This window comes from Delphinapterus leucas, chromosome 17 (assembly GCF_059928025.1).
Source record: "Delphinapterus leucas isolate spDelLeu-1000000601 "Yukka" chromosome 17, BTC_Dleu_Yukka2, whole genome shotgun sequence".
In the NCBI taxonomy this organism is placed as follows: domain Eukaryota; kingdom Metazoa; phylum Chordata; class Mammalia; order Artiodactyla; family Monodontidae; genus Delphinapterus; species Delphinapterus leucas.
The window spans coordinates 57,101,651-57,127,029 of NC_143145.1; the positions used below are offsets into that span (position 1 = coordinate 57,101,651).

General features: G+C 38.0%; 1 protein-coding gene and 1 pseudogene across 6 annotated transcripts in view; both read right to left on the reverse strand.

Moving 5' to 3' along the window:
• WWP1 (WW domain containing E3 ubiquitin protein ligase 1) overlaps nucleotides 1-2,736 on the reverse strand; it is a 117,273-nt gene extending 114,537 nt beyond the window's left edge. For all 6 annotated transcript variants that reach the window (XM_089898994.1, XM_022555059.3, XM_089898990.1 and 3 more), the window contains exon 1: nucleotides 2,520-2,736. The gene's annotated coding sequence lies outside the window, so the exon portion shown is untranslated. The remainder of the gene's footprint in view (nucleotides 1-2,519) is intronic.
• Nucleotides 2,737-13,289: 10,553 nt separating this feature from the next.
• Nucleotides 13,290-14,414, reverse strand: LOC111164961 (malate dehydrogenase, cytoplasmic pseudogene; annotated as a pseudogene).
• Nucleotides 14,415-25,379: the final 10,965 nt, after the last annotated feature.

A 25,379-nucleotide genomic window follows, 5' to 3' on the forward strand; every position in this document is an offset into this window, starting at 1 on the left:
AGGTTCTTATTGGTAAATGGAAGCATTTGAAGGTTCAATAGTTTTAAAAGGCCCCCAGTAATTCTAAGCACTGCTTCAACCCATTGGGTTCCATGGATGAGATTTAGGTGGTCCAGAGACTCCCCTAAAATTATATCCACAAAGCACAGGTGCATATGGAAATTTTCCAGGTCAGCAGATTTCTTTAGTTTCACCAAGAGTTACTAATCCCCCAGAGGCTGAGAACTACTGCTGTAAAGTACCACACATACGCTGAAGATAAAGCTTCCAATTGATGTTGTTCAAAATGTACCACTATTCTCCCAATCAACCTGGACCAGAATCTCAGTTATTTTTACTTTCTTCATTTTCTCTCTCATCATCAAATTCTGTCTATTGTACTTCCTTCCTCCATTCCTTCCTCAATTCCTATTACTGCCTCCAGAGTTCAGACCCTCACACCTATGACCACAGCAATGAAGAAAGAAGTCGTTCTACCTTCAGGTTCCCTCTACTTCAATTCACACAAGCTGCTGCCAGATTAATCCTATGAAAACAAAGGTTTAATCGTTTCATTCCCAACTCAAAAATCATCTGTATAACCCTCATCGCCTACTAAATCCAAGGTCATAAGCCCAGCACCAAAAGCAATCCATAAACTGGTCCAAATTTTTACTTTAAGCTTTACCACTCATTATACTGGTACAAATACGTTATATTCCATCCAAACATACTTGCCTCTCCCTAAATGTATGAACTCTGTGCTCTCTTAGTCCCTTCTCTCTGCCTGGATTACCTTTCCCAGCCTATCGAAAGTCTATAGTCATACTTCAACCCAAAGATTTCAAAAACCAGAAGCTCTATGAAATAACCCCCCTATGAGATGTGAGCTCTACACCCTCTGAATGTGAATTCAGTATGAAACGTAACTATGTCTTAAAAGACAAATGAGGCATTTGTGTATAGTCTTACCTGCCTAACTAGTCTGTGAGGGCAGAAACTGTTATCACCCTCATCTTTATATTCCCCCAAATCCACCGCAGTCATGCAGTAGATGCTTAATAATTGTGTAAGGCAGTAGAAGAAATTTCAGCCTTCACGGGGTAAGCAGATTACTATCTCTTGAAGCAGAGATCTTACATGCAATATCCTCTATCATACCAGGCTTCCAAAAACATAACCTTTAGTTACTGCTTTTCAAAGCCCTTATGTTATAGGTCATATAACTGCATTTGAAGGGAAGAACTATTTGAAAGTGTTAATAAGCCACTTCAGAAAGATCTGTTCCCCCACATACTTTATACTTCTCAATTTGAAGAGCTTCCAATACTTGGCCACTAAGTATTCAATTTAAAAAATATTAACCATTCATGAAAAGTGATAATTTCAACCACCGATAATTATCTATTTTATGAGTAAAAACAAGTCACATAAATAAAAGAATGCTTTTCTTCTTTAAAAGGTCCATTTTGCTTGCATAATACATACAGAGACTTAACTAGACAGGTAAAGTGGGTTTATACATAAGCATGAACTCTTGCAGAAACCTGCATACAACTGTACACCAGGTATTTCAGGCAAAAGAAACCAAAGAGGGGGAAGATAACTCTGGACGTTATTCTTTTACACTATTATTACCAACAACATTTTAAGGCAGGAACTCACATTTTGCACACTAACTACACAAAAAGATAAAAACCAATCAAACAGAAAAAGAAAGCCACATCAAGCCCCTGAAAAATATTTTATCCTGGAAGAGTAAAAATGTCAAAATAACAGATACTTCTCTTCTTTGGTAATGAAGGTTTCATATAATCGCGGGAGCAAAGGGGGCTCAACTCCGTATTGATGGAGCAAAGAAAGGGCTGTGCACAAGACTAGTCATTTAAAGCCTGTAAAAGCAACGGGTAAAGTACAAAATTTTTTAAATGTCTAAAGGATGAAAGGAGACGGTCCAAGTCACAGATTAGATAAGGACTAGTGAAAACTGCAAGGTCACTGGGACCTACCAGGTCACAAAGGTGGAGGTGGGGGTTGTGTTGGGCGGGGGGTAGGGGGGGCGGCTGCAGAGTCAGTGAAGAACCAGAAGTGATAAAAACACGTCAGAAAAAGGCGTTCTAAGGCGGGGAGTCCTCGGTTTGGGACGGTGGGACTGCGGGGAAAGTCAGGGCACTGGGAGTAAGTCCATATATTAGGGTTTTCTTGGAGCGGTGTTAGAGAAAAGAAGGGAAGGAAGCTTGAGAACTGCGGCTGCCGAGTCACGGAAACACTTTTCTCCGCTCCAGTATCATTAGCTCAGGCCTGTGCCAGGGCCAACTCGGGGCAGGACCCGTGACCCCACCCCAGAAAACTCCCAGCCCCCGGGCTGGAGTAGGCAGCCAGGGCGGCGCGGACGGCCCCCGACTGCCCTCGGAGGGTCCCGCCCCGCGGCGGACCGTGCCGGGCTCAGGGCACCGCCGCGGAGGCTCCCGGCCCGTGCCCCCGGAGCCCCCGCCCCGCCCGCGACCCCCGCCCCTAGCCCAGCGCCGCGGCGTCCTTACCCGGCGCGAAGCCGTCGGCTCCTGGCGGCCCGGCGGCCACGGCAGCGGCGCCTCCTCCACCGGCGGGCGCCCTCACCCTTCCGTGCCCAAGATCGCCATCTCGCAGCAGGCGCGGCGGCGACAGCCACCCAGGCGTCGGCCCCGGCAGCCCAGGCCGCCTGCAGCCACTCGGAACCCGCTTGCCGCGCTCGCCGACACCCGACCCTCCCCCCACCCCCACCCCGGCCACGCGCCACCTCCGGCCGACCCCACGCCTCCCTCCTCGGGAGCGCGCCGCGCCCGGAGCGCGCGCCTCCCTGCCGGCTCGACCCCGCGCTCAGCGACGCGGCCTCCCAGAGCCTACAACTCCGGACCCGGAATCCGGCTTCCCGCGAGCATGCGCAGCGAGGGAGACCCGAGGATGCCTTTGGAAGACTCCGCTTCTCCGGGTCTTCGGAGCGGTCGAGGGAGGGGGAGAGCCAGCCAATGGGAGGGAGGGGGCGAGGCCTGAACCTGTGGAAGGGGAGGGGACGTCGCCGAGATTTGGGAAGAGGCTTCAGTAAGTCTTGGTGGGTGCTGCTGACTTGACTTTCCGGTTCGCGGCCGGACCCGCGCATGACTTTCAGTAAGGTCCTTGGGGCACTGGCGTTCTTTTCTTGAACGTTTTACGGCAAAAGGGGGCTGTTAATAAATACTCCTTGACCTAGCTGAGTGTTTGACTTACAACCCATTGCAAGAGTAAATAATTGCATTTAGCAGATGGTCATACCAGAAGAGTTGCAGTCCACTTTTACTGGTAACCAAAACGTTCACTACCCCAACCCCACAAGAGTACAATGATAGAACTAATACTGAGCAAGTGCATGTGTCTGTGCAATTAATGAATACAGCAGTTCCATAAAGAAGGGCCTATTATCCCCATTTATACAAATGAGTCAATTAGCCTGGAGAAGAGCTCTTGGTTCTGTGCCTTGCTTTTAGAACCAAGGCCACCCTGCAAATAGAAAGTAACGACCACGTTACTCATCATATGACCTGTTCCTCTACTTCAGAGAGATAAAAAAGGTCATCCAGCATGGATTTCTACAATTTTTGCCAGATGCTTCACCCAAACCCCACAAATTACCTACACCCACACCCAAGCTTACTAGTTTTCCTCTATCTCAGGCTGGCTGTCCCTGCTCCCCTCCAACCGAAACTCTCCACTGACTGCTCCCTCCTGTAAGGCCCTCCCTGGCATATCTTTAACCTCATCCTTTATGTTGAGTACAACTCTTCCGCATAATCATGTTTAAGACTTTTCTGTATGAAACTTTCCCTTGCCTTTAAACCTCTTTCTAGTTCTCTCTCTTCTTCCGTCTTAACTAAACCTTTGAAAGAATTGTGTACCAAGAACATTGGCATTCCGTGAGTATTTGTAGGATTCAATAAATATCTCTTGACTGAATAAATGCAAATGCACATTCTCTTCCTCTCCACTCCATCAGTTTCTACCCTCTGACTTCCTACCTGGGTCTGATGCATACTGTATCCACAATGATTATTCTAAAACATACATCTGAGCCCATCACTCCACTGCTTAAAATCTTTCATTGGCTCATCAGAGCTTTCAAGACAAAAGTTAACATGGTCTTCAAGGCTTCTTTCATTCTCATATGCTCTGTCTCTCCTGTTATGACAAACTCTTCAGAGTTCCTGATTGTGCTCACTCATCTCTACTTTGAAGGGTACTGTTTCCTCTAACCTTTCCTTCACCTTTTTGATTGTCCAGCTCCTTTAAAAATAAATTCAAGAACATGCTCCCAAGTGCACTCTCAGACATAACCTATGCATACCCAGCAGAGGTCTACATTCCATCTGCAGAGTGCACACATGCCTCCTCCCACTTCCCGCTCTACTTCCAGCTCTCCCAAGTCCTCAGTTTCTGCCTCAGGTGAGCTCCATTCAGAAGTTCCTTGTAGTCACCTAGGCCCTTACGTTGACAGCAAACATTGAACCAGCCTTTCATTATTAAATATTTCTTTGGTGTTCAAATGAACACTATTACAAATATCTTTTCATACATCATTGCCCATGTCCTTACTTACTGCCTTAATTTACATCCTTAAAAGTAATCGAAAGTGTGAACAATTTTAACCCTCTTGAAACATATTGGCAAGTTACCTTCCAGGAAGAACTTAGGCCTAGGTTCACACTGCCTGGGATAAAAACCCAGATCTGCCACCTGGGGCCAGATTCCTATTTTCATGAATCCTAGATACTTTTACTTTGTGGGTCTCTTCTTCCATAAAATAATATTTAAAATTATATTTATAACTGAATTGTTATAAAGACAACATACTGATATTGTACATTAAAACATTTTCTTTGACCTAAGCATTCATTTTTTTCTTTCTGATTTTAAAAGAAATTAAAACATTTTATGGGTCTCTAAAAGTATGGTGAGCCTGAGGCACTGTGCCTATCGTGGCAGCTGGGTAAGTCAACACTTCTGCCACCTATGAGCTATGAGGTTTGGCCAAAGTCCTTAATCTGTGCCTCAACCAGAAAATAGGTATAATGCTACCATATGATGTTGTCATTAAAAGAAAATGAGTTGCTACAAATAAAATACCTAGAACTATGTGGCACATGATCAATAAATTACTGATATTATAATTGTCATTCTCAATTGTCCCACAGCACTATATGAGAATATGTGATTGTCCTTCTTCACTGTGCCAAAATCATCATGGTATATTCTCATCTTGGTGTATTCTCATCACAGGGCAAATATGGTATCTCATTGTTTGTCCATTGTCCATTTTCTTGCTAGGATATTCACAAAAAGTCGCTTTATACAATGTAGATATAAAATTATTAATCTTTTCCATTTTTGTTTTCTTCTATTATTTTTTGCTTTGCAACTTCATTGCCATCCTGAGATCATGTTATTTATCTGCCTTTACTTTTTTCTACATGTTTGATAATTTTGCTTTATCATTAAATAATTTAATCCTTTCAGATTTATTTTGGTGTGATGATCTACCTTTTCTTTCTCATGGTCTCCCCCAGCTCATTTGTTAAAGAATCTTTCTCCAACTATGATGGTTTTAAAATACACCCACAACTTCATCAATACTCCCCCATTCAAAAAGTGGAGTCTAATTCCCTTTCAAATGAATGTGGGTTGTACTTAGCAACTTATTTCTTTTTTTTTTTCTTTCATCAGAATTTTACTCTCAAGTAGAAACAGGATTGCAATGCCATTACTCTGAGTTCATTCTCTTCTCCCACACATGATTGCATAAGGAAAGGCATTAGTGCGCTAGTGACTTATTTCTAATGAATACAATACAGCAAAAGTGACAGTATGTACTTTCCAAGAGCAGGTCTTAAAAAAGTATTGTGGCTCCTCTCTACTCTCTCTCAGATCACTTGCTCTGAAGAAGGCAGTTACCGTGTCATGAAGACATATCAAGTAGCCTTATCAGAGGCCCACATAGCAAGGAACTGAATATCTTGCCAACAACCAGCAAGGATATGAGGCCTCCTGCCAGTCTCCATGTATATGAAGCCATCCTGGAAGTGGATCCACCAGCCTCAGTCAGGCTTTGGATAATACAGACATCTTGACTGCAACCTCATTAGAGACCTTGAACCAGAAACCCCAACTAAATCATTCTCAAATACCTGACCCATAGTAACTGTGAGGTAATAAATGTTCATTGTTTTAAGCCACTAAATTTGGGGGATAATTTGTTATGCAACAATACATAATAAATACACTAACCCAGTGGTTCTCAACTGGGGACTATCTTGTATCCCAGGGGACATTTGTAAATGTTGTGAGACATTTTTTATTATCTCAGCTAGGGAGCTGGGGGAGATTTCCACTGGCATTTTGTGGGTAGAGGCCAGAGAGTGCTAAACATCCTTCAGTGCACAGGCCAGCACACACACACACACACACACACACACACACACACAAGCAAAGAATTATCAGATCCAAAATGGCAATAATACTGAAGATGAGAAAACCTTCACTAACCTGTTTTCCCGGCACCTTAAATTTTCTTTCTTTCACATACACTTGTTTCATATCCTTTGCTCATCTGGTTGCTGCTTTACCGTGTTTTACCCCTGGTCCTAGGCAACCACCAATCTGCTCTCTGTCACTAGAGAATAACTTTACTTTTTCAAAGGATTGGTGTAAATGGAATCAGACAGTGTGTACTTTTTCGTGTCTGGCTTCTTCAGCTCAGCATATTTTAAAGATTCATTCCTGTTGTTCTGTGTAGCAGTAGTTGCTTCTTTTCTTATTGCTGACTATTATTTCTATTGTATGGATTTGCCAAATTTTTTTATATTTGTCTTATTGCCGAACATTTAATTTGTTTCCAGCTTTTGGCTATAAAGACTGAAGATTCTATGAACATTGGGTTAAAGTTCTTTGTGATGACATATGTTTTCATTTTTCTTGGGTAACTAATGCCAAGGAATGGAATTGTTGGGTCACATGGTAAGTATATATTTAATTATAAGAAATTGCCAAACTGCTCTCCAAAGTGGTTGTTCCATTTTACATTCCCACCACCAAGGTATGGGAGTTCCAGTTTTCTATTTCCTTTCCAACACTTGGTAATGTCAGTCCTTTCTGATTTTAGCCATTCTAGTAGGTGAGTAGCAGTAAGTCACTGTGTTTTAATTTCTATTTCTCTGATAACTAATGATGTTGAGCATCTTCTCATGTGATTATGGCTCATTTGTATATTTTCTTTTGCGAAGTGTTTGTTCAAATGTTTTGTCCATTTCAAATTATTTTTGTCTCTTCAGTGTGTGTTCTATATACCAATCCTTTGTCAGATACATTTGTTGTGAATCTTTTCTCTCAGAATGTGGCTTGCTGTGGTCAGCCTCCAAGAAGGACCCCACTGATCTTGGCCTTCCAGTGTCTATACTTTTATACAGTCTCCTCCCCTTTAGAGCGGACCCATGTCAGATTTTCCAAGAGGAATTGTGAAAGTGATGGCATGTGACTTCTAAGACTAGGTCACGAGAGTCATTGTAGCTTGCACCCTGCCCTCTCGGATTGCTTGCTCTAGAGAATGTCTTTGGGAGGATCCATACAGAGAGGAACTAAGACCTATTGATAAACAGCCAGCAGCAACTTACCAGCCATATGCAGCATCTTAGAAATGAGTCCTCCAGCCTCTGTCCAGCCTTCAGATGACTGCAATCTCATGTGACACTCCAAGCCAGAACTGGCCAGCCAAGCAATTCACATATTCCTAATCCATAAACACTGTGAGAAATAATAATTGTTTATTGTAGTTTTCAGTCACTAGGCTTTGGAGAAATTTTTTACACAGGAACAGTTAAACTCGCATTTCATTTTCTCAACAATATCCTTTGAAGAGCAGAGTTTTTATTTTGCCAAATTTCAATTTATCATCTCTTTGTCTTGTGACTCATGCTTTTTATGACATATGTAAGAAAGTTTACCTACTCCTATAGAGAAAAGATTTTTTAATATGTTTTCTTCTTGAAATTTAGTTTTAACTTTTTCATTTGGGACTATAATACATTTCAAATTAATTTTTGCATAAGGTATGAGGAAAGAGTCAATGTTAATTTTTTTCTAAATGGATATAATATTGTTTCAACACCATTTGTTGAAAAGACAGTCCTTTCCCCCCTGAACTAGCTTTAGCAACTCTGGTGAAAACTCAGTGTCTATTTTTGGACTCTTTAATCCATTCCATTTAACTATAAGCCTATCTTTATTACACTGTATTGATTACTATAACTTTAGAAAGTGTTGAAACCAGGAAGCGTAAATCTTCCAAATCTGTTCTTTTTCAAAATGATTTTGACTCTACCAAATCTGTTCTTTTTCAAAATGATTTTGACTCTACCAGGTTCTTTGCATTTGCACATGAATTTTAGAATTAGCTATTTAATTTTTATTTTTGAAAAAATACCTCCAGGAATTTGGGATTGCTAATACGTAGATCAATTTAGGAAGAACTGACACATTAACAGTACTGAGTCTTCTCATCCATGAATATGGTATAGATCTCAGTTTACTCAGGTCTCCTCTAAATTCTCTTAGCAATGTTTTGTATTTTTGATAGTACTGGTATTGCATATACTTATCCTGAAGTATTTTATGCTTTTAATGCTATTATAAATGGATTCTTAATTTCATTTTCTAATGGTTCATTGATAGTATATTTAAATACACTTGATTTTTTTTAATATTGGCGGAGTGTGTTGAGACCTTGCTAATGAATTTATTAGTTCTAGTAGTGTTTTATAGATTTCTTGGGAGTTTTCATGTTCACTATCATACCTCTGCAAATAAAGAGAGTTTTACTTTTTCCTTTCCATTCTGTATGCTTTTATTTACCTTTCCCATTTTATTCCACTGACTAGAACGCACAGTATAATGCTGAACAGAAGTAGTAAGAAAGAGCATCCTTGCCTTGTTCCTGATTTTAAGGGAAAGCATTCAGTGTTGTACCATTAAATATGATGTTATCTCTAGATTTTTTGCATATGTCCTTTGCCAGGTTGAGGAAGTTCCCTTCCTTTCCTTAATTTGCTGAGAGTTTTTATTATGAATGAGTGTTAAATTTTACCAAATGCTTTCAAGGGGCATCTATTGAGATGATCTTATGTTTTTGTTTTTTTTTCCTTTTTAGATTGTTGAGATGATGGATTAAATTGATTGATTTTCAAATATTAAACCAACCTTACATTCCTGAGATAAACTAGACTTGTTCTTGGTGTATTATACTTTTTATAGGTTGCTGGGTTCTACTAGCTAAACTTTAAAAATATTAAGAAATCCAAGTTCATTGGGAATACTGGTCTGTAGTTTTCTTGTAATGTCTTTTTCTAGGTTTGTTATCAGGGTAAGTCTGGCCCAATAAAATGAGTTTGGAAGCTCCTTATCTACTTTCTGAAGAAGTTGTATACGATTTTTATTATCTATTTCCTAAAGGTTTGAAAGGCTTTTCAATTTTTAGCTTATTTTTTATTGAAATATGGTTGATTTACATGAACACTTTCATCAATGAAGCTATCCAGGCCAGGAGTCTCCTTTTTGAGGAAATTTAAATTATGAATTTAATTTTGTTTGTAGATAAAAGACAATTTAATTTTCGATTTCTTCTTGTGCCAGTTTTGGAAATTTGTGCCTGTCAAGGTTTTTTGCCATTTCATTTAAGTTGTCAGATTTATTCGCCTAAAGTTATTTATAATATATATTATTCTTTAACATTTGTTTAATATTGGATGTCTCATTGTCTATTCCTCATGTTAGTATTTTATGTTTTCTCTCTTTTTCACTTGAAAGCTTAGTTAAAGGTATTTCATTTGATTGATCTCTTCAAAAAAGAAGCTTCAGTTTCATTAATTCTACTGCCTGTTCCTCTTTTATTTATTTCAGCTTTTATCTTCATTATTGCCACATTTGTACTTACTTGGGACTTATTTGCTCTTCTTTTTCTAGCTCATTAAGGTGAAAGCTTACATTATTCACTTGGGATCTCATTGCTTTTCTACCATAAGTACTTAGAGCACAGATTTCCTTCTGATCACTGCTTTAGATGTACCTCCAAAATTTAGATATATTTTATCTCAATTTTCATTTAGTTCTAAATATTTCCTGATAGTCCTTGTGATTTCTTCTTTGACCCATGAGTTATTAGGAAATCTGTTGTACATTTTCCAAATATTTGGGAATTTCCCAGATATCTTTTTGTTATTGTTTTCTAATTTAACTCCATTATGGTAAGAGTATATACTCTAGCATTTCTATCTTTTCAAATTATTGATACTTGTTTTATCCCCCAGTATTCTTGGTGAATTTTTCATTTGCACATGAATAGTGTGTATTCTCTTGTTGGGGAGAGTGAAGATTATTCTATAAATGGCTATTAGGTCAAGTTGGATGACAGTATTGTTCAAGCTTTCTATAGTTTTACTGAGTTTTGTCTACTTGTTCTATCAATTACTGAGGAATAAAGAAATCTCTATAAATCTAGATGTACTTTTTGTCCTTTCAATTCTTTCAGCTCTCAATTCATGTATTTTGTAGATCTATCATTAGGTGTTTACACATTAAGATTTTTATGGAGTCTTTATCATTACATAATTTCCCTCTTAATCTCTGTTAGGGTTACTTGTTCTGAAATTTAATTTTTCTTATACTAATATATCCACTCCAGATTTCTTATGATTAGTGTTTGTGTGGTACCTTTTTCCATCTTTTTCTTTAATGATTCAGTGTCTTCATATTTAAAGTAGTTTTCTTGTAGACAGCATTAGTTGAACCTCGATATTTTAGCCAGTCTGGACAATCATCTCTGCCTTTTTTTTTTTTAATACGTCTTTATTGGAGTATAATTGCTTCACAATGCTGTGTTAGTTTCTGTTGTACAACAAAGTGAATCACCATATGCATACATATATCCCTATATCCCCTCTCTCTTGAGCCTCCCTCCCACCCTCCCTATCCCGCCCCTCTAGGTCATCGCAAAGCACCAAGCTGATCTCCCTGTGCTATGCTGCTGCTTCCCACTAGCTATCTATTTTACATTTTGTAGTGTATATATGTCAATGCTACTCTCACTTCGCCCCAGCTTCCTCCTCCCCACCCCATGTCCTCAAATCCATTCTCTATGTCTACGTCTTTATTCCTGCCCTGCTACTAGGTTCATCAGTACCAATTTTTTTTTTTTTTTAGATTCCATATATATACATTAGTATACGGCTTTTGTTTTTCTCTTTCTGACTTACTTCACTCTGTATGACCGACCCTAGGTCCATCCACCTCATTATAAATAACTCAATTTCATTTCTTTTTATGGCTGAGTAATATTCTATTGTATATATGTGCCACATCTTCTTTATCCATTCATCTGTTGATGGGCATTTAGGTTGCTTCCATATCCTGGCTATTGTAAACAGTGCTGCAGTGAACATTGTGGTACATGTCTCATTTTGAATTATGGTTTTCTCAGGGTATATGCCATTTACCTTTTAAATTTTCTTTTCTATTTGTACCATCTTGTTTCTTTTTCCTCTTTTCCTCCTTATTTTCGATTAGACAAGTAGTTTTTAATGTTCAATTTTATCTCCACTATTAAGTTATTAGCTGTAGCTCTTAGTAGTTTTTTAGTGGTTGTCTTAGGGTTTATAGTATGCATCTTTAATTTATGCAGTCTAACTCCAGATAATATTACACCACTTTATGTTTAATGTAAGAAATTTACAATAGTATACTTCCATTTCTCCCTTCCTCTTCTTAGTGCTATTGTTGTCATAGTTATTTTAAGTTCAGCACATATTATAACCTCTATAATATATTCTTAGCAGTTTTGTGTTAATTAATTATCGTTTGAAAAATTAAAAAATGAAAAAAACTTTTTATTTACCCTTTCCAGTGGTATTCACTGCTTTGTGTGGATCTGAATTACAAACTGATTTCAATTTCCTTCATCCTAAGGGACTTCCTTTAATATTTCTTGTAGTAAAGTTCTACTGGCAATAAGTATCTCTGATTTCATTTGCCCAAAAAGTTTTATTTCTCTTTCCATTTGTCAAAGGAATTTTTTTGCTGGAAAAGAATTCTAGTTTGATCACTTTTTTTTTTATGCCTGTTCTTTGAAAATGCCATACATTGTCTTCTGGGTTGGATAGTTTCTGATGAAGAGCCTGAAGTAATTTTTATTTCTTTGTAGTAATGCACCTTTTGTCATTATTATTTCTTTTAGAATGTGTTTATCAGTGGTTTTGAGTGACCTGATTATTATGTGTTTTTGTGTAATTTGCTATGTATTTACTTTGCATAAGATTTGATAAACCTCTTGAATTGTGGGTTTATATTTTGTTTTATTTAGAAAAGTTTTGGCTGTTGTTTCTTTCAATGATTTTTCCTGCCTCCTCTTTCTAGCTCCTCCTGGGACTCCAGTTACATATATTGTAATTAAACATATATAACATAATTTAGATAATTACTACTTAATTTTTTCCCGTAGGCCACTGAGGTTCTGTTTTTGTTGTTGTTGATATTTCAACTTGTTTATTTCTAGAGGTTTTTTTTTTTCCTGTCTGCATTTCAGTTTGGATACTTTTGATTGCTATATCTTGAATTTCACTGATTTTTTTCTTTTGTAGTATCTAATCTACTATTAAGACCACCCAGTAAAATTCTTATTTCAGATATTGTATTTTTCAACCCTAGAAAAGTATACTTGGTGTTTTTAAAAATATCTTCTCTTTTCCTCTTCTTTATATTCACATTTTTCTTTAAATACTTGAACATGTTTACAATAGTTCTTTTGTCATTCTTGTCTGCTAATACCATCATTTATATCATTTCCTAGTTTGTTTCTATTGTCACATTATTCTTCTGGGATGAGAAACATGTTCATGCTTCTCTGCATGTCTAGTAAATTTTAATTGCCTGCTGGACATCATAAGTGTGAGCTTGCTGAGTTCTGGGTTTTGTTTCTTTATCTTTTTTTTTGAAAGAATGCTAAACTGAAATTTTGTTCTGTCAGCTAGATTACTTGATAATTGTCTAGATTTTTTTGGAATACATATTTTATTTAGAATGCAGCACTAACAGCATGATGATAAACTGTCACAGATTTGTATCAAGAAACACACAATCTTTAAAATGTGTCATTTTCATAAGTAATTTAAGCATAGCATTATTATTATTTGGTACTAGAGTCAAAGACAACGTTTAGATTCTTCAGTGTTGGGGTACTTAGAAACATCAAAATGATTGTCTAGTTAGATAGAGGAAAGAAATTCATATGCAGTTTCTTTTCTTTTTGCCAGTTCCCTTGCAGAAAGATCCATTTCCTCTCTTGAGAAATCATTAATAGGGAGAACTTCAACAACCTTCCAGGTCTTGTTCTTGATTATAACAGGGAATTAATTGAGCAGACCACTGGTAATACTATAGAAGTTGCCATAAGAGATAACACTCATGGACACAGATTCTCCCTCTGGGATTCCAAACCAGGTGTCCCTGATGTGGTCACAGATGGCTTTTGAAGCCGCCATTGCACTGGTTAGGTTTCAAGCCTCGATGACAGCAATACCACACTGCTGCACAGCCGTGATGAGTTCTCCCTTGAGCCAGCTGTCATCTTCCAGAGCTGCATAAGTACCATCTTCCTTTCCTTGCAGTTTCACCTTGGCATGGTTGACATCTGGATACTGAGTTGAGGAATGGTTTCCCCAGATGATGACATTCTTTACATCATCAGAAGTCACATCAAATTTAGCACCAAGTTTAACAGAGCGATTCAGCTTGGCTGTGATCCAAAAGAGTCAAGCAACGAAAGTTCTCCTTGGGGACGGACTTGAAGCAATCAGGCCATTGGTATTGACTGGGTTTCCCACCACGATAACCTTAACTGACTTCTTGGCATATTTCTTCAAGGCTGCACCCTGGCATTTGAAGATTTTCACATTTGTTTTGAGTAAATCTTTCCTCTCTGTGCCATCCCTTTTTGGCATGGAGCCCAAAAGAATGGCTACAACCAGGTCTTTGAGGGCAATCTCTTCTTCATCTGTTGTGATGACATCTTTCAGGAAGGATGGGCAGTCTTGAAGTTCCATTAGGACACCATCCAGGATACCCATCATGGGAGTAATATACAACAGCACAAGAATTATAGGCTGGTCTTTACCAAAGACAGATCCATTTCCAATAGTGTACAGCAGTGAATATGCAATTTGATCAGCTGCTCCAGTCATAAGGACTCTGATTTGTTCAGAATTTGTAGTCGAGGGCCTTCTGCTTTCAAGGGCTTTGTGACAAAAACCCTTAAAAACACTGTTGACATGATTGGGAACTGCATGGAAAATTTCAACACCTGCCTCAGCTAGATTCTTTAAGTCTTGTTTTTAAGCTTTTTTTGGTGGGTTGATTTATAGCTGACTACTCTGGGTATTCAATATGGCTCCTAGAATCTGGCTGGCCAGAACTCAAACATCTCCAAGTTCTTTGTGAGCTTTGAGAATCATCCACGTTACAGTTTCCTGGTCCATTTTTTATGTAGTCTTGAAAGGACTCGCCCTATGATATGTCACTGAGTATTCAGCAACAGTCTCGTGGTGACTCCTATGCAGGATTCTGGGTCTCATTCCTCATGTTGCTTTCTCCTCTCCAGTTCTTTGCTCTACAAAGTTCAGTGATCTTCCCAAACTATGTTTTCTGTCAACGCAGGGGGTTAATTTCACCTTAGTATCCATTCAGTCTTCCTCTACTACTGCACCAGCAGCAGTAGAATTCCCAAGCATATGTTACTCTGTCTAAAATAATGCTCTGGGGCCACAGAAATTCTATCTATGTTAGTTTTTGGTCCTCCATATCCAGTAGAATGATCTCAGAAGGTGGGGTGATCTTGGTACTCAAAACTACTCTGCCATGAAAACTCCAATACCTTCACTTTTGGTGGCCATTTCACCAATATTATTTCTACACTCTTTAATGTTTTCATGATCTGGAAAGTGGATGTTAGATCAGTCTCACACAAGCATATGTTTCCATGTATGCATGTATACAAACACATGTATATACACATACTCATACTCATCACACATTATCAGTAGCTGTTTTATTATCACAATAAAACATAGTAATAATGACTAAGATTTTTTTGAGACTTTATTATGAACCAGGAACTGTGACAAATACTTTTATTTTCCTCTTATGAAATATGAAGCTTAGAGAATTGGGGTAATTTGTACAAGGTCATACATTAAGTAACAGGTGAAGCCAAGTTTGAGTACAGCAAGCTTGACTCTAGAGAAGGAATTGGTAAACAATGGCTTACAGACTGCCACCAGTTTTTGTAAGTTTTATCCCAAGAGAGCCAAGCACATTCATTTCTGTAGTGTCTGTGGCTTCTTTTGAGCTACAGTGGTAGAGTTGAGTAGTTGCAACTTAGACTGAATGGCAGCCAAAAATATTTACTATCTGTCCCTCTACAGAATAAGTTTGCTGACCCTTACTCTAAATCATGAATTAATTACTCTCTAATTTTCAAGGCCATCTCCACTGTTACCTTAAGGTAGCTTTTCAAGTCATTTTGCTGACCATGGAAATTCTCTTCATTCATATCCTCTGCTTTCAAAGTATACTTTTCAGCATACCAAAAATAACCCATCATTAAGAGCTATACCACTCACTTTCAAAATGTCTGTCTCTATCCTCCAGAATGGAAAGTTTTTGAAAGCAGGTGTTTTGTCTACTGTGTTCACTGCTGTATCACCAGTGCCTAAAACAGAGCCTGACACACGATAGGTGTTAAGCTGTATAACTTTTAATGGATGATCCTTTGACCATACAAATTACTGTTTGATTAAACTCAGATAGACTCCATCCTTCCCTAGCTGAGCCAATAAGGAAAGGTGGCTTCTTTCTTTCATATATGCTTCCTTTCCCATTGATTCATAAGGCTACTTTTCCTTTTTTTTTTGAAATCATGGGCTAAATTACTACATTAGTAATTTACTACATTACTAAATTAGTTAAATCAGTTGTCAGCTGAGGCTGGTCCATCCTTTGATATTTAAAGAAAACCGGTTCTAACCATTCAGCCAACATCCTAGGAGAAGTCTAATCTCCTTCCCTCCCTCCTACAACTTCTCTGAATTTTTAAGAGAATATATTCAACGGCCTCTTCGGCTGTGTGAATCAGCTTCAAATTAACTTTTGCTTTCACACATATCTCATCCCACATGGCTGCTGTCTTCTCTGCCCCACACTCTACATGAATTTCAAGACTCTTTTTCTTGGACTCCTTCTCAACACCCTACCCCCTCCAAAAAAACTCACACAAAGTTGTTCTTTGTGTGTAGCATTCTTCACTCACAGAGGGAGACAAAGGGGATTTGACTGCAGCAATGCAAACAACTTAAAGTCTTTAGAAATTCCATGCTTTCAAAAAGCCTTGAGGGGCTTCCCTGGTGGCGCAGTGGTTGAGAGTCCACCTGCCGATGCAGGGGACACAGGTTCGTGCCCCGGTCCGGGAAGATCCCACATGCCGCAGAGCGGCTGGGCCCGTGAGCCATGGCCGCTGAGCCTGCGCATCTGGAGCCTGTGCTCCGCAACGGGAGAGACCACAACAGTGAGGGGCCCGCGTACCGCAAAAAAAAAAAAAAAAAAGCCTTCAGCCAACATACAGCCAGGAATTTCTCACTGGCCACCTCTCTCTACAAGCATGGTGATTCTTCCTCTCTTCACTGTCTCTTCATACAATTTTTAAAAAAATTTTTTGGGCACAGTGGTTTGTCTATCTCATTGTTACATTATCTTCTTCCAACCTAAGCCCCCAGGGTCTCACCTTTTACCTTTATGCAATATATTAAGATATCTTTCTCAATGAAATAACTTCTTCCCCAAGAGAAATCTGGCACCAAATGTTAAAAAAAAATTTTTTTTCATCCCATTAAACAAGAATTTATTTCTGGGCAATCTATTCTATCCATTTCATCCATCTTTCTGTTTTTTGCATCCATTAGTATTACATTTTTCATTACTATCACTATAGTATATGGCTTAATGCCCATAAGGAGGGTTGATATAGCAAATGTTTAACAACTGCTAAAGCACAAACATGAACCAATCAGAACCAATGAACTGACCAGTCATAACAGGGGGCTGAACACAACCCATAGGGTTCCATAAGGGTGTGTGTACAGGCTGCCTTTAGGGAAGTATCCTTCATTACTACTCTCCTTTTTCAAAATTTTCTTGGTTATTCTCACATGACTGTTGTTATCAGTTTTATTAGTCATTTTGTCTAATCAAAAAAAAAAACTCATCAAGATTGTGATTGCAATTGCACTGTTCTTCCCAAATCAATCTATAGGTTCATTGCAATTCTAACCATAATCCTATTGAGTCGATTCTCTTTGCTTTGTCATCTTATCACCTCTTTCCTACTACTTCCTGAAAAAAGCAACTAATGTGTGTGGTGGAGGTCCAGGATGCTGAATGTAGAAATAGTGACAGAGTATTCAAAGGTCAGTGTACAAATGTGGCTTCCTTTGAGCAGGCCTAGATATCATTACTGTTCTATTCTCTCTATCTTCTTTTCACCAATCCTCTCTTTTCATCAGCACAACATAGTGGTGGGCCAGGTTGTTGGGAAAAGAACACACTTGGGGATTAGTGGCAAGGGGAAGGTCCCTAATAATAAAGTGTTACTTTGCTCTGCTCTGTCCTTTCTTCCTGTATGTATATTACTCAAGGACTCTTCAGGAGGGAGAAAGGTCTGGATCACAATTCCACTCAGATCTTCCTGGGTACCTGTAACTCCACTTTAATTTCACTATCACTTCTGTTTTGTCATTAAATATAGTATTCTTGGGATTTGTTTACATCTATCTGTATTTCCCCAGCAAAATGTTACAGTTTTCTTTATAGAGATCCACCAGATTAAGAACTTTACTAGAAAATTATATAAAATAATATTAAATCTATACTAGTACATCAATTGCCTTTTTCAACATATCTTTCAAGATGATCTATCATTTTTCCCTTTTGACCATTGATAGGATGTATTATTATGATATTGTGATTTATAATAAGAAATATATATTTGGTCTTCATTTGTTTCTGGCACAGAGCTCCTAAAACCCTTGGAATTTCCTAAGTAATAAGATGAGAAAGGGGGAACTCCCTGGAGGTCCAGTGGTTAGAACTCCATGCTTCAACTGCAGGTGGCACGGGTTCGATCTCTGGTCAGGGAACTAAGATCCTGCATCCTGCATGCCACGTGGCGTGACAAAAAAGGGGGGGAAAAAAGCAATAAGGCAAGAAAGGTTTCTTGATATTCATAAGAAACCCCTTTCAACTACACTTAAGTTTATGTTAATGAGGTGACTTTTGGACAGCACCCAAGGATGGGGCCTGGTTCCCAGGAGAACCAACCATGTGATTAGAGAATTAGAACCCCCTTGATCTCCAAGGAGAGGAGAGGGGCTGGAATTTGAATCATTTGCCAATGGCCAATGATTTAATCAATCATGACTAGGTAATGAAGCTTCAGTAAAAAAAACAAAAAGGATGGGATCAGAGAACTTCCGGATGAGCATGTGGAGATGAGGGGGGGAGAGTGGTATGCTTGGGGAGAGCATGGAAACTCTGTACCTTTACCCAAGCCTTGCCCTGTGTATCCCATCTTGCTGTTCCTGAGTTACATCCTTTTATAATAAACCAGTAATCTAATAAGTAAAGTGTTTCTCTGAATTCTGTGAGCCACTCTAGCAAACTACTTGAACCTATGAAGGGGGTCATGGGAACTTCCAATCTGTAGTCACAGCACAGGTTACAAGTTGAACTTGGGATTGGCGTCTGAAGTGGGGGATGGGACAGTCTTGTAAGACTGAGCCCTTGACCTATGGGATCTGATGCTATCTCCAGGTAGACTGTGTCAGAATTGAGTTAAATTGTAGGACACCTGTCAGTGTCTGCTGAAATGGGAGAATTGCTTGGTGTTAAAAAAGCACACCTTGGAATTGTATAAATAGGTTTTCTCATAGTGAATTGTCCTTGCATTCTTGTATTGCCTTTTCTTGTTTGTAGTGGTTTTTATATTAAATGGTTTATGGAAAGCACTTGACAACTAGGTTACCCCCTTCTGAGACGTCTCAGAGTGCTTGTAATACTTATACTCCCAACTGAGGGATTCTTTTTTTGCCCAATAATACCAACACTTGACAACAGCTGAGCAGAGCAGTGATGGGTTCTTAACCCAAAGACACTCATTTTTAAATTAGACTGTAGCTGAAGACATGCCTTGGAATGTGGTCTGCCAACAGTCTCCTGGAAGATGATTGTAGTACCAGACACTCAGAGAGAGATACAGGTAACAGAATGGCATGGAAACAAAGAAGCTTCACAGAAAGAAGCAGTAATCAGAAGCCATGGAGTAAATATAAAAACAGTTAGATGGAAGTGGCTGTGAAATAAAAACTTCTAGTTTCTAGAAGGAATGAAACAGTCATTGTAGAAGCAAAGATGTTTAGCCATGAATATGGAAGAGAACTGGAGTAAAAAGCAACAGGTACTCGGGCCTGAGGGATCATAGGATGACCGGGACCCCCAGCTGCATTACTGAAGTTGCAGAGACACTGAACACTTATGCATCCTGAGTGGCATTCCAGTTTCTCAGGAAAACTGACCACGTGACTGTTGGCAGACTGTTTTTACATATATCCCCTTGTATCAACTGACATTACCTACATGTGGCTTTTTGCTGTCTGAAAAAAACCCAACTAAAGCAATTATTTTCTTAAAATATTGCTAGATTCAATTTTCCAGGTTTTTTGTTTGTTTGTTTTGATTTTGGTTTTTCTGTTTGTTTTAGTATTCATTCCAAAGATTTGCCTATATTTTGTCGTGTGTTTGTATGTATGCATGTGCATGCTTGTACATGCACACTGTGTAGGTTAAATTTTTCTCTGTTACATCCTATTTCTTTCTCCATTGGACCCTCTGTATTACTGGTCTTAATCAGTTTTACTTTGCTGGATTTGGTAAACTTTCAGTTTACCATTGCTATTATTGCATAGCTTTCCTTTACCCTTGTATTTGAGGAGTGTACCTCAGATGGAGAATATATATATATATATATATATATATATATATATATATTTCTTTTTAAAAAATCTGTAGCTTTGTGAAACTGAGTGCCAAATTCCAAATCAAAATTCAAAACTTTTAAACACTGTAGTATATTTCTTAGAGAACTCTACTCTCTGAAGTATCCAGAATTCATTATGTGGAAATGTTAAGCATTCTCCTGAACAGGTTTTTAAAGTTTAGTGTCATGTAGGTTCAGGAATCCAGGTGTCCTTAGACTGGTTTTATTAATGACTCCACCTAATGGCCTCTATGAATCCACAGTGTTTGTCCTGTAACTTTAAAGTTTCCTCCCACTCTGACTCTAGGCTTGAGCATGTGACTAGCTTTGGGCAATAGGATGTTAGCCTACCTGACACAAGCAGAGACTTGAAAAGTGCAAATGATTTTTTAATTACCCTCTTGTGTGATTGGGCTTGCTCACTATTCCCCCCCTGCCATGCTTTGAAAACATGCCAGGGCTAGCCTGCAGGAAGAATGTGAGAGGCATGTGGAAGAGAGCTGAGTTGTTCCACACCTCCCAGCTAGGGCCATCCTAGATCAGCCCACTGCCAGCTGGCCCCCCAGATATGTGAAGAAATACAACTGAGATCAGAAGAACCTCTCAGCTAAACTCATTCAAAATCGTCAACTTGTGATGAACACAATAAATGCTTGTTATTTTAAGCATTTAACTGAGTTTGGGATGGTTTGTTACGAGGCACTATTATGGCAATAGATAATACTGAGGTGCCAAAATAACAATCAATCAATGGGGGGAACTCCCTGTGTATCTGAGGTGCCAAAGATGGTAGATATTCTTATATGTTCATATCTCTCTTTGTCTTCTTCTGTCTCTGAAAAAGCCCATTTACTACCCCAGGAAGAGTTATGGTACCAGAGAATATTCCCCTCTAGTACTATGGCTGCATTTTAGACACAAGACTTGCCAAAAGAAAAGTCTGACTTTGTTCGTTATGCAGTCTTTTGGTATTTGAAGTGTTAAGAAGTTAAGGATTTTATGTGATCAGGATAGTAGAGATAATGACATTCTCTGCCTCAAATTCTCATGTGGATTTAAATTGTGGGTGAGAAGAAAGAGAATGTAATCAAGTTTGTGAATGCTTTCAGTTATGACCTTTCCTGATGTCTCATAGACTGTAGATGCCTTTTAAAGAAATCTGGAAACACAGGCTGTCAGTTGAAGTCTTTGCTCTTATATTAGGCAGATATAGGTTTATAAATAGAAGACACAGAGGCTTCAGTTCAAGTTAACAAACATTTATTGATCACCTGTTATGTACGAGGCATTAAGAATACAAAATCAGTGAAAGTTAGCCTCTGTCCTAGAGGAACGTAGAGTTCAGAAAAGAGACAGACAAATAAATCACAATTTCAATATGGTAAGCACAGTGATGGGGCATTCACACAAAGCATGTGGTGGTCTAGGGGGTGTCAGATGTTGGATGCGGGGCTGTGTTTGTGTGAGATTTAAAGAGTGAGTAGATTTAGACAAGTAACAGATGGACCTTGGTGGAAATGAATTCCAGCAAAGAGCAAGGGTATGAACAATGACCTGGAGGGTGGAACAACATGGATTATCCTGGAAGCCACGAAACATCATGTGGGATCAGGAGTTATACTTGCCAAAATATAATTAAAGACCTGTTAGGTATTTGCTTATATTGTCAAATATGCAATTATTTTTTGGTAATAAAGTTTTTGTTTTATATTACATGTTAGGAAAATAATTTTGAGCCTTTTAGTACCTTCTGGATTTCTGTAAATGCCATGTGGACAGAGACCAAGTTTATCTTATTCACTCCTGCATCTCAGCAACCAGCACAGTGTCTGGCTCTTCGTATGGATTCAATACATATATGTTGAGCAAGTGACTGAATTCTCAAATGTGTCAGTCTCTGCCAAAATCTAGTAGAAATTTATCTTTAAATTATTCTTTTAAATTTACTCATAAAGACATATTTTCTTGAATAATTTATCTTTCTCAAATTGTCTTCAATAAAGATAGCTTAATCTTCAGTTTTATAATTCTCCCCACATTTATTCTTTCAGTTTTTGAGATATAATTTACATACTTACAACACTGTATAAGATTAGGATGTACAACATAATCCTTATTTTTGGATTTTAAAATAGATGTAATTCTTGCTGTTGTTTTCTCCCCATACATCCATCTGTCTTATCATTCAACATATTCCTATTGAATACTTGATTATATGCCAGCATTGTGATACACACTAGAGGAAGAGTAGTAATAGTTCAGACCTGCTCTGGGCCCCAGTGGAGCATGTAGTCCAGTGAGGTAAACAGGCCAATATTGAACAAAGAATTTACAAGCACATTGAGTTTACAAACAAAAGTGAATAGCTTTATGTGAGTGTGTAACAGCTTCTTTAAGCCTCTATTCAATATGGATTATTACATGATGATTATAGAACATGTGTATTTTATCACATTTTACTTTGTATTCTCTGCTTTCTGTTTTATTATACTACATTTATAATGAATATGTAGCACGTGGAAAGCACACTATAAACACTACTTGATTGCATAAATGAAAGAATAAATGAATATTTCTTCATAGAATTTGCCTTTTATCATTTAATTATTATCTTGATACTGTTGCTCAAAAGCACATGTACTCTTTGTGGGAAGATGTACATATTTTTCCTTTGATGACACATCTGTTAATTGAGTAAAATGTTCATGGGAATGGTATAGGTAATTTATACTGTCTACAATTAATTTGTACTGTTCAGCATTCCATTACAGCCCTGATCTATAGCTTATTGGCTTAGTTTCTGTGTAAAATGAGGTTATTGGCCAAATCTGTTTGGTTATCTCATTTTAGTCAACAAATATTTATTAAAAGTTCATGTAAGTTGGGACTTCTCTGGTGGTCCGGTGGTTAAGAATCCGCCTTCCAATGCAGGGGACGCAGGTTTGATCCCTGGTCTGGGAACTAAGGTCTCACATGCCATGGGGCAACTAAGCCTGCACACTCTAGAGCCTGTGCGCCACAACTAGACAGCCCTCACATCGCAACTACTGAGCCCATGTGCTCTGGAGCCCGCACATCACAACTAGAGAGAAGCCCTCGTGCTGCAGCGAAAGATCCCACATGCCGCAAAGAAGATCTCGCGAGATGCAACTAAGACCCAATGCAGCCAAATAAATAAATATTTTTTAAAAGTTCATGTAAGTTATGTGGCAGATGTGGGGAATCCAAGGAACAGGTTCCCTTATAGAAATTGCAATCCAGGACAACAGTACAATAGCGTGTGAGAAGTTAAAAACAATTTAGCACAAGAAAACATATGTATTATATATCTTCTAGACAAAGTATTGTGCTAGGTAATATGAGGGAACAAAAGAGAAGGGTAAGAAGTATTCCATGCCTTCAATTTGCTTATAATTTAGCTGAGGCAATAAGACAAATATACTTAAAATGAAAATAACACCAAACAATAAATGATGCATTCTGGTGCTGAAGATCCTACAAGTCTTAGGACTTCAATGGATGGAAATCTCTTAAAGGATTGGCATATTTTGTCTTTCAACCAAACATTACAACAGTTACTCCAAAGTAGGGTGTGTGTACTTCAAGGGAGCACAAGACAATCTAGTAGTAGTAATAGTAGTAGTTTGGGAAGAAAATATTATAACTTCTACTTATTTAAAAATAATTTTAAAAAAGAAAGTAGCCTTTACTAACATTTAATAAGAAGGATTGACAATGGACTATCAGTTTGTAGCCCATAGATGTATGGTATTAGTATTTGACATGGTATCACATGGAAATGAATGTGGAAATTACATCCTCCAGAACAAAGGGATGCCTCCTTCCAATCCTTCACTGCGAAGCATTGCAAGTTATAGGGGCCGCCTTAAGTTTTAACTAAACTAAATTTCATGAAATGGACAAGTCGCTTAAAAAATTCAGCAGATAAAATTAATAACGCAAGCACAATTGAACACAAAAGAAAATCTTAGCTGTGACACTTCTTTTTGTGAATAAGCTTTTTGGCAGCCAAATTATTAAGCAAGATCTAATCAGATCTAACAAAAAGCCACCTCCCCTGAGATTCAAAGTTATGATGAAACCATTTGAAATGTGGATATTTTGTTATTATTGTTAACAAAGATCCTTATCTGCATGTATTGTGCCTTGAGATGTATTCGTGATTAACAAGACATTAAAAGAAACAAGCATCCAAAACATAAGGACAATCTTTTACAAGTTTTTCAGAAATTTTCAAAGACAAGAGTTACTCAATCTGGCATTTAATGAAGTTTCACTGAACATAATAACAAATGTTTAGAAGTTTACTTATTAGTAAAAGACCCCTTGGAAAACTGTTTTCCTTCCAGCATGAGTAAGACTGAAAAAAGCAATGAAGTGATAAGCCACAAACTAATATGTAGTCCTTTGTCAGCAGTGTTGGAAGATACATAGAAACTTTTCTGAAGACTTTGAGAAACAATCATTAGAACAAATTATGTAGCATTAGAATTTATGCAGTGTTAGAACTGAGTGGATCTATCAGCATTTCTACCATGTCTCAAAATATATTTGCTAGATTGCATTTCAGAAAGAAAATTCATGATTGATCACAATTTTGTGCCTCTAAAGGAAGAGTATATTGAAGATAAACTCTCAACAGTAAGAGAATCCTTGTTGATCTTCTTTAAAAAAGTGTTTTATGGGAAGTATATGTTATACTGCTTTGATGGAATTAAAAAAATTTAAACAGATTTTAATATAATGTTTCCATATGTGAAATCTTAACTGCATCATTGATAGGCAAGTTTTTCATCATAGAAATTGAAGTCGGGAGTACATCAACACGGATGTTTTTAATTTCAAAAGAACACAACTCTTTAAAATGACATCAAATATTTACATGACTTTGTAATAAGATAGGGAATAACAATGATAATATTTGCTACCAGAGAATTTCACTGGTTATTTCATTGAAAAATACTTAAAGGAGCCGTTGAATTTAAAGGCAAATTAAGCATATCATTTACAAAAAGATTAGTGCTGAAAATGTGTTGACCTTTTCACTGATGACAGAGTGCAACTCAGCAGATATATAAAAGCAAGCACACTTACACTTTACATATCATTAAAGTAAACGGAACTTTTTTTACAGTGAATGAGTAAGTAAACAATTTTGGGAAAGATTGATATTATGGAGAATATTTGGAAAACA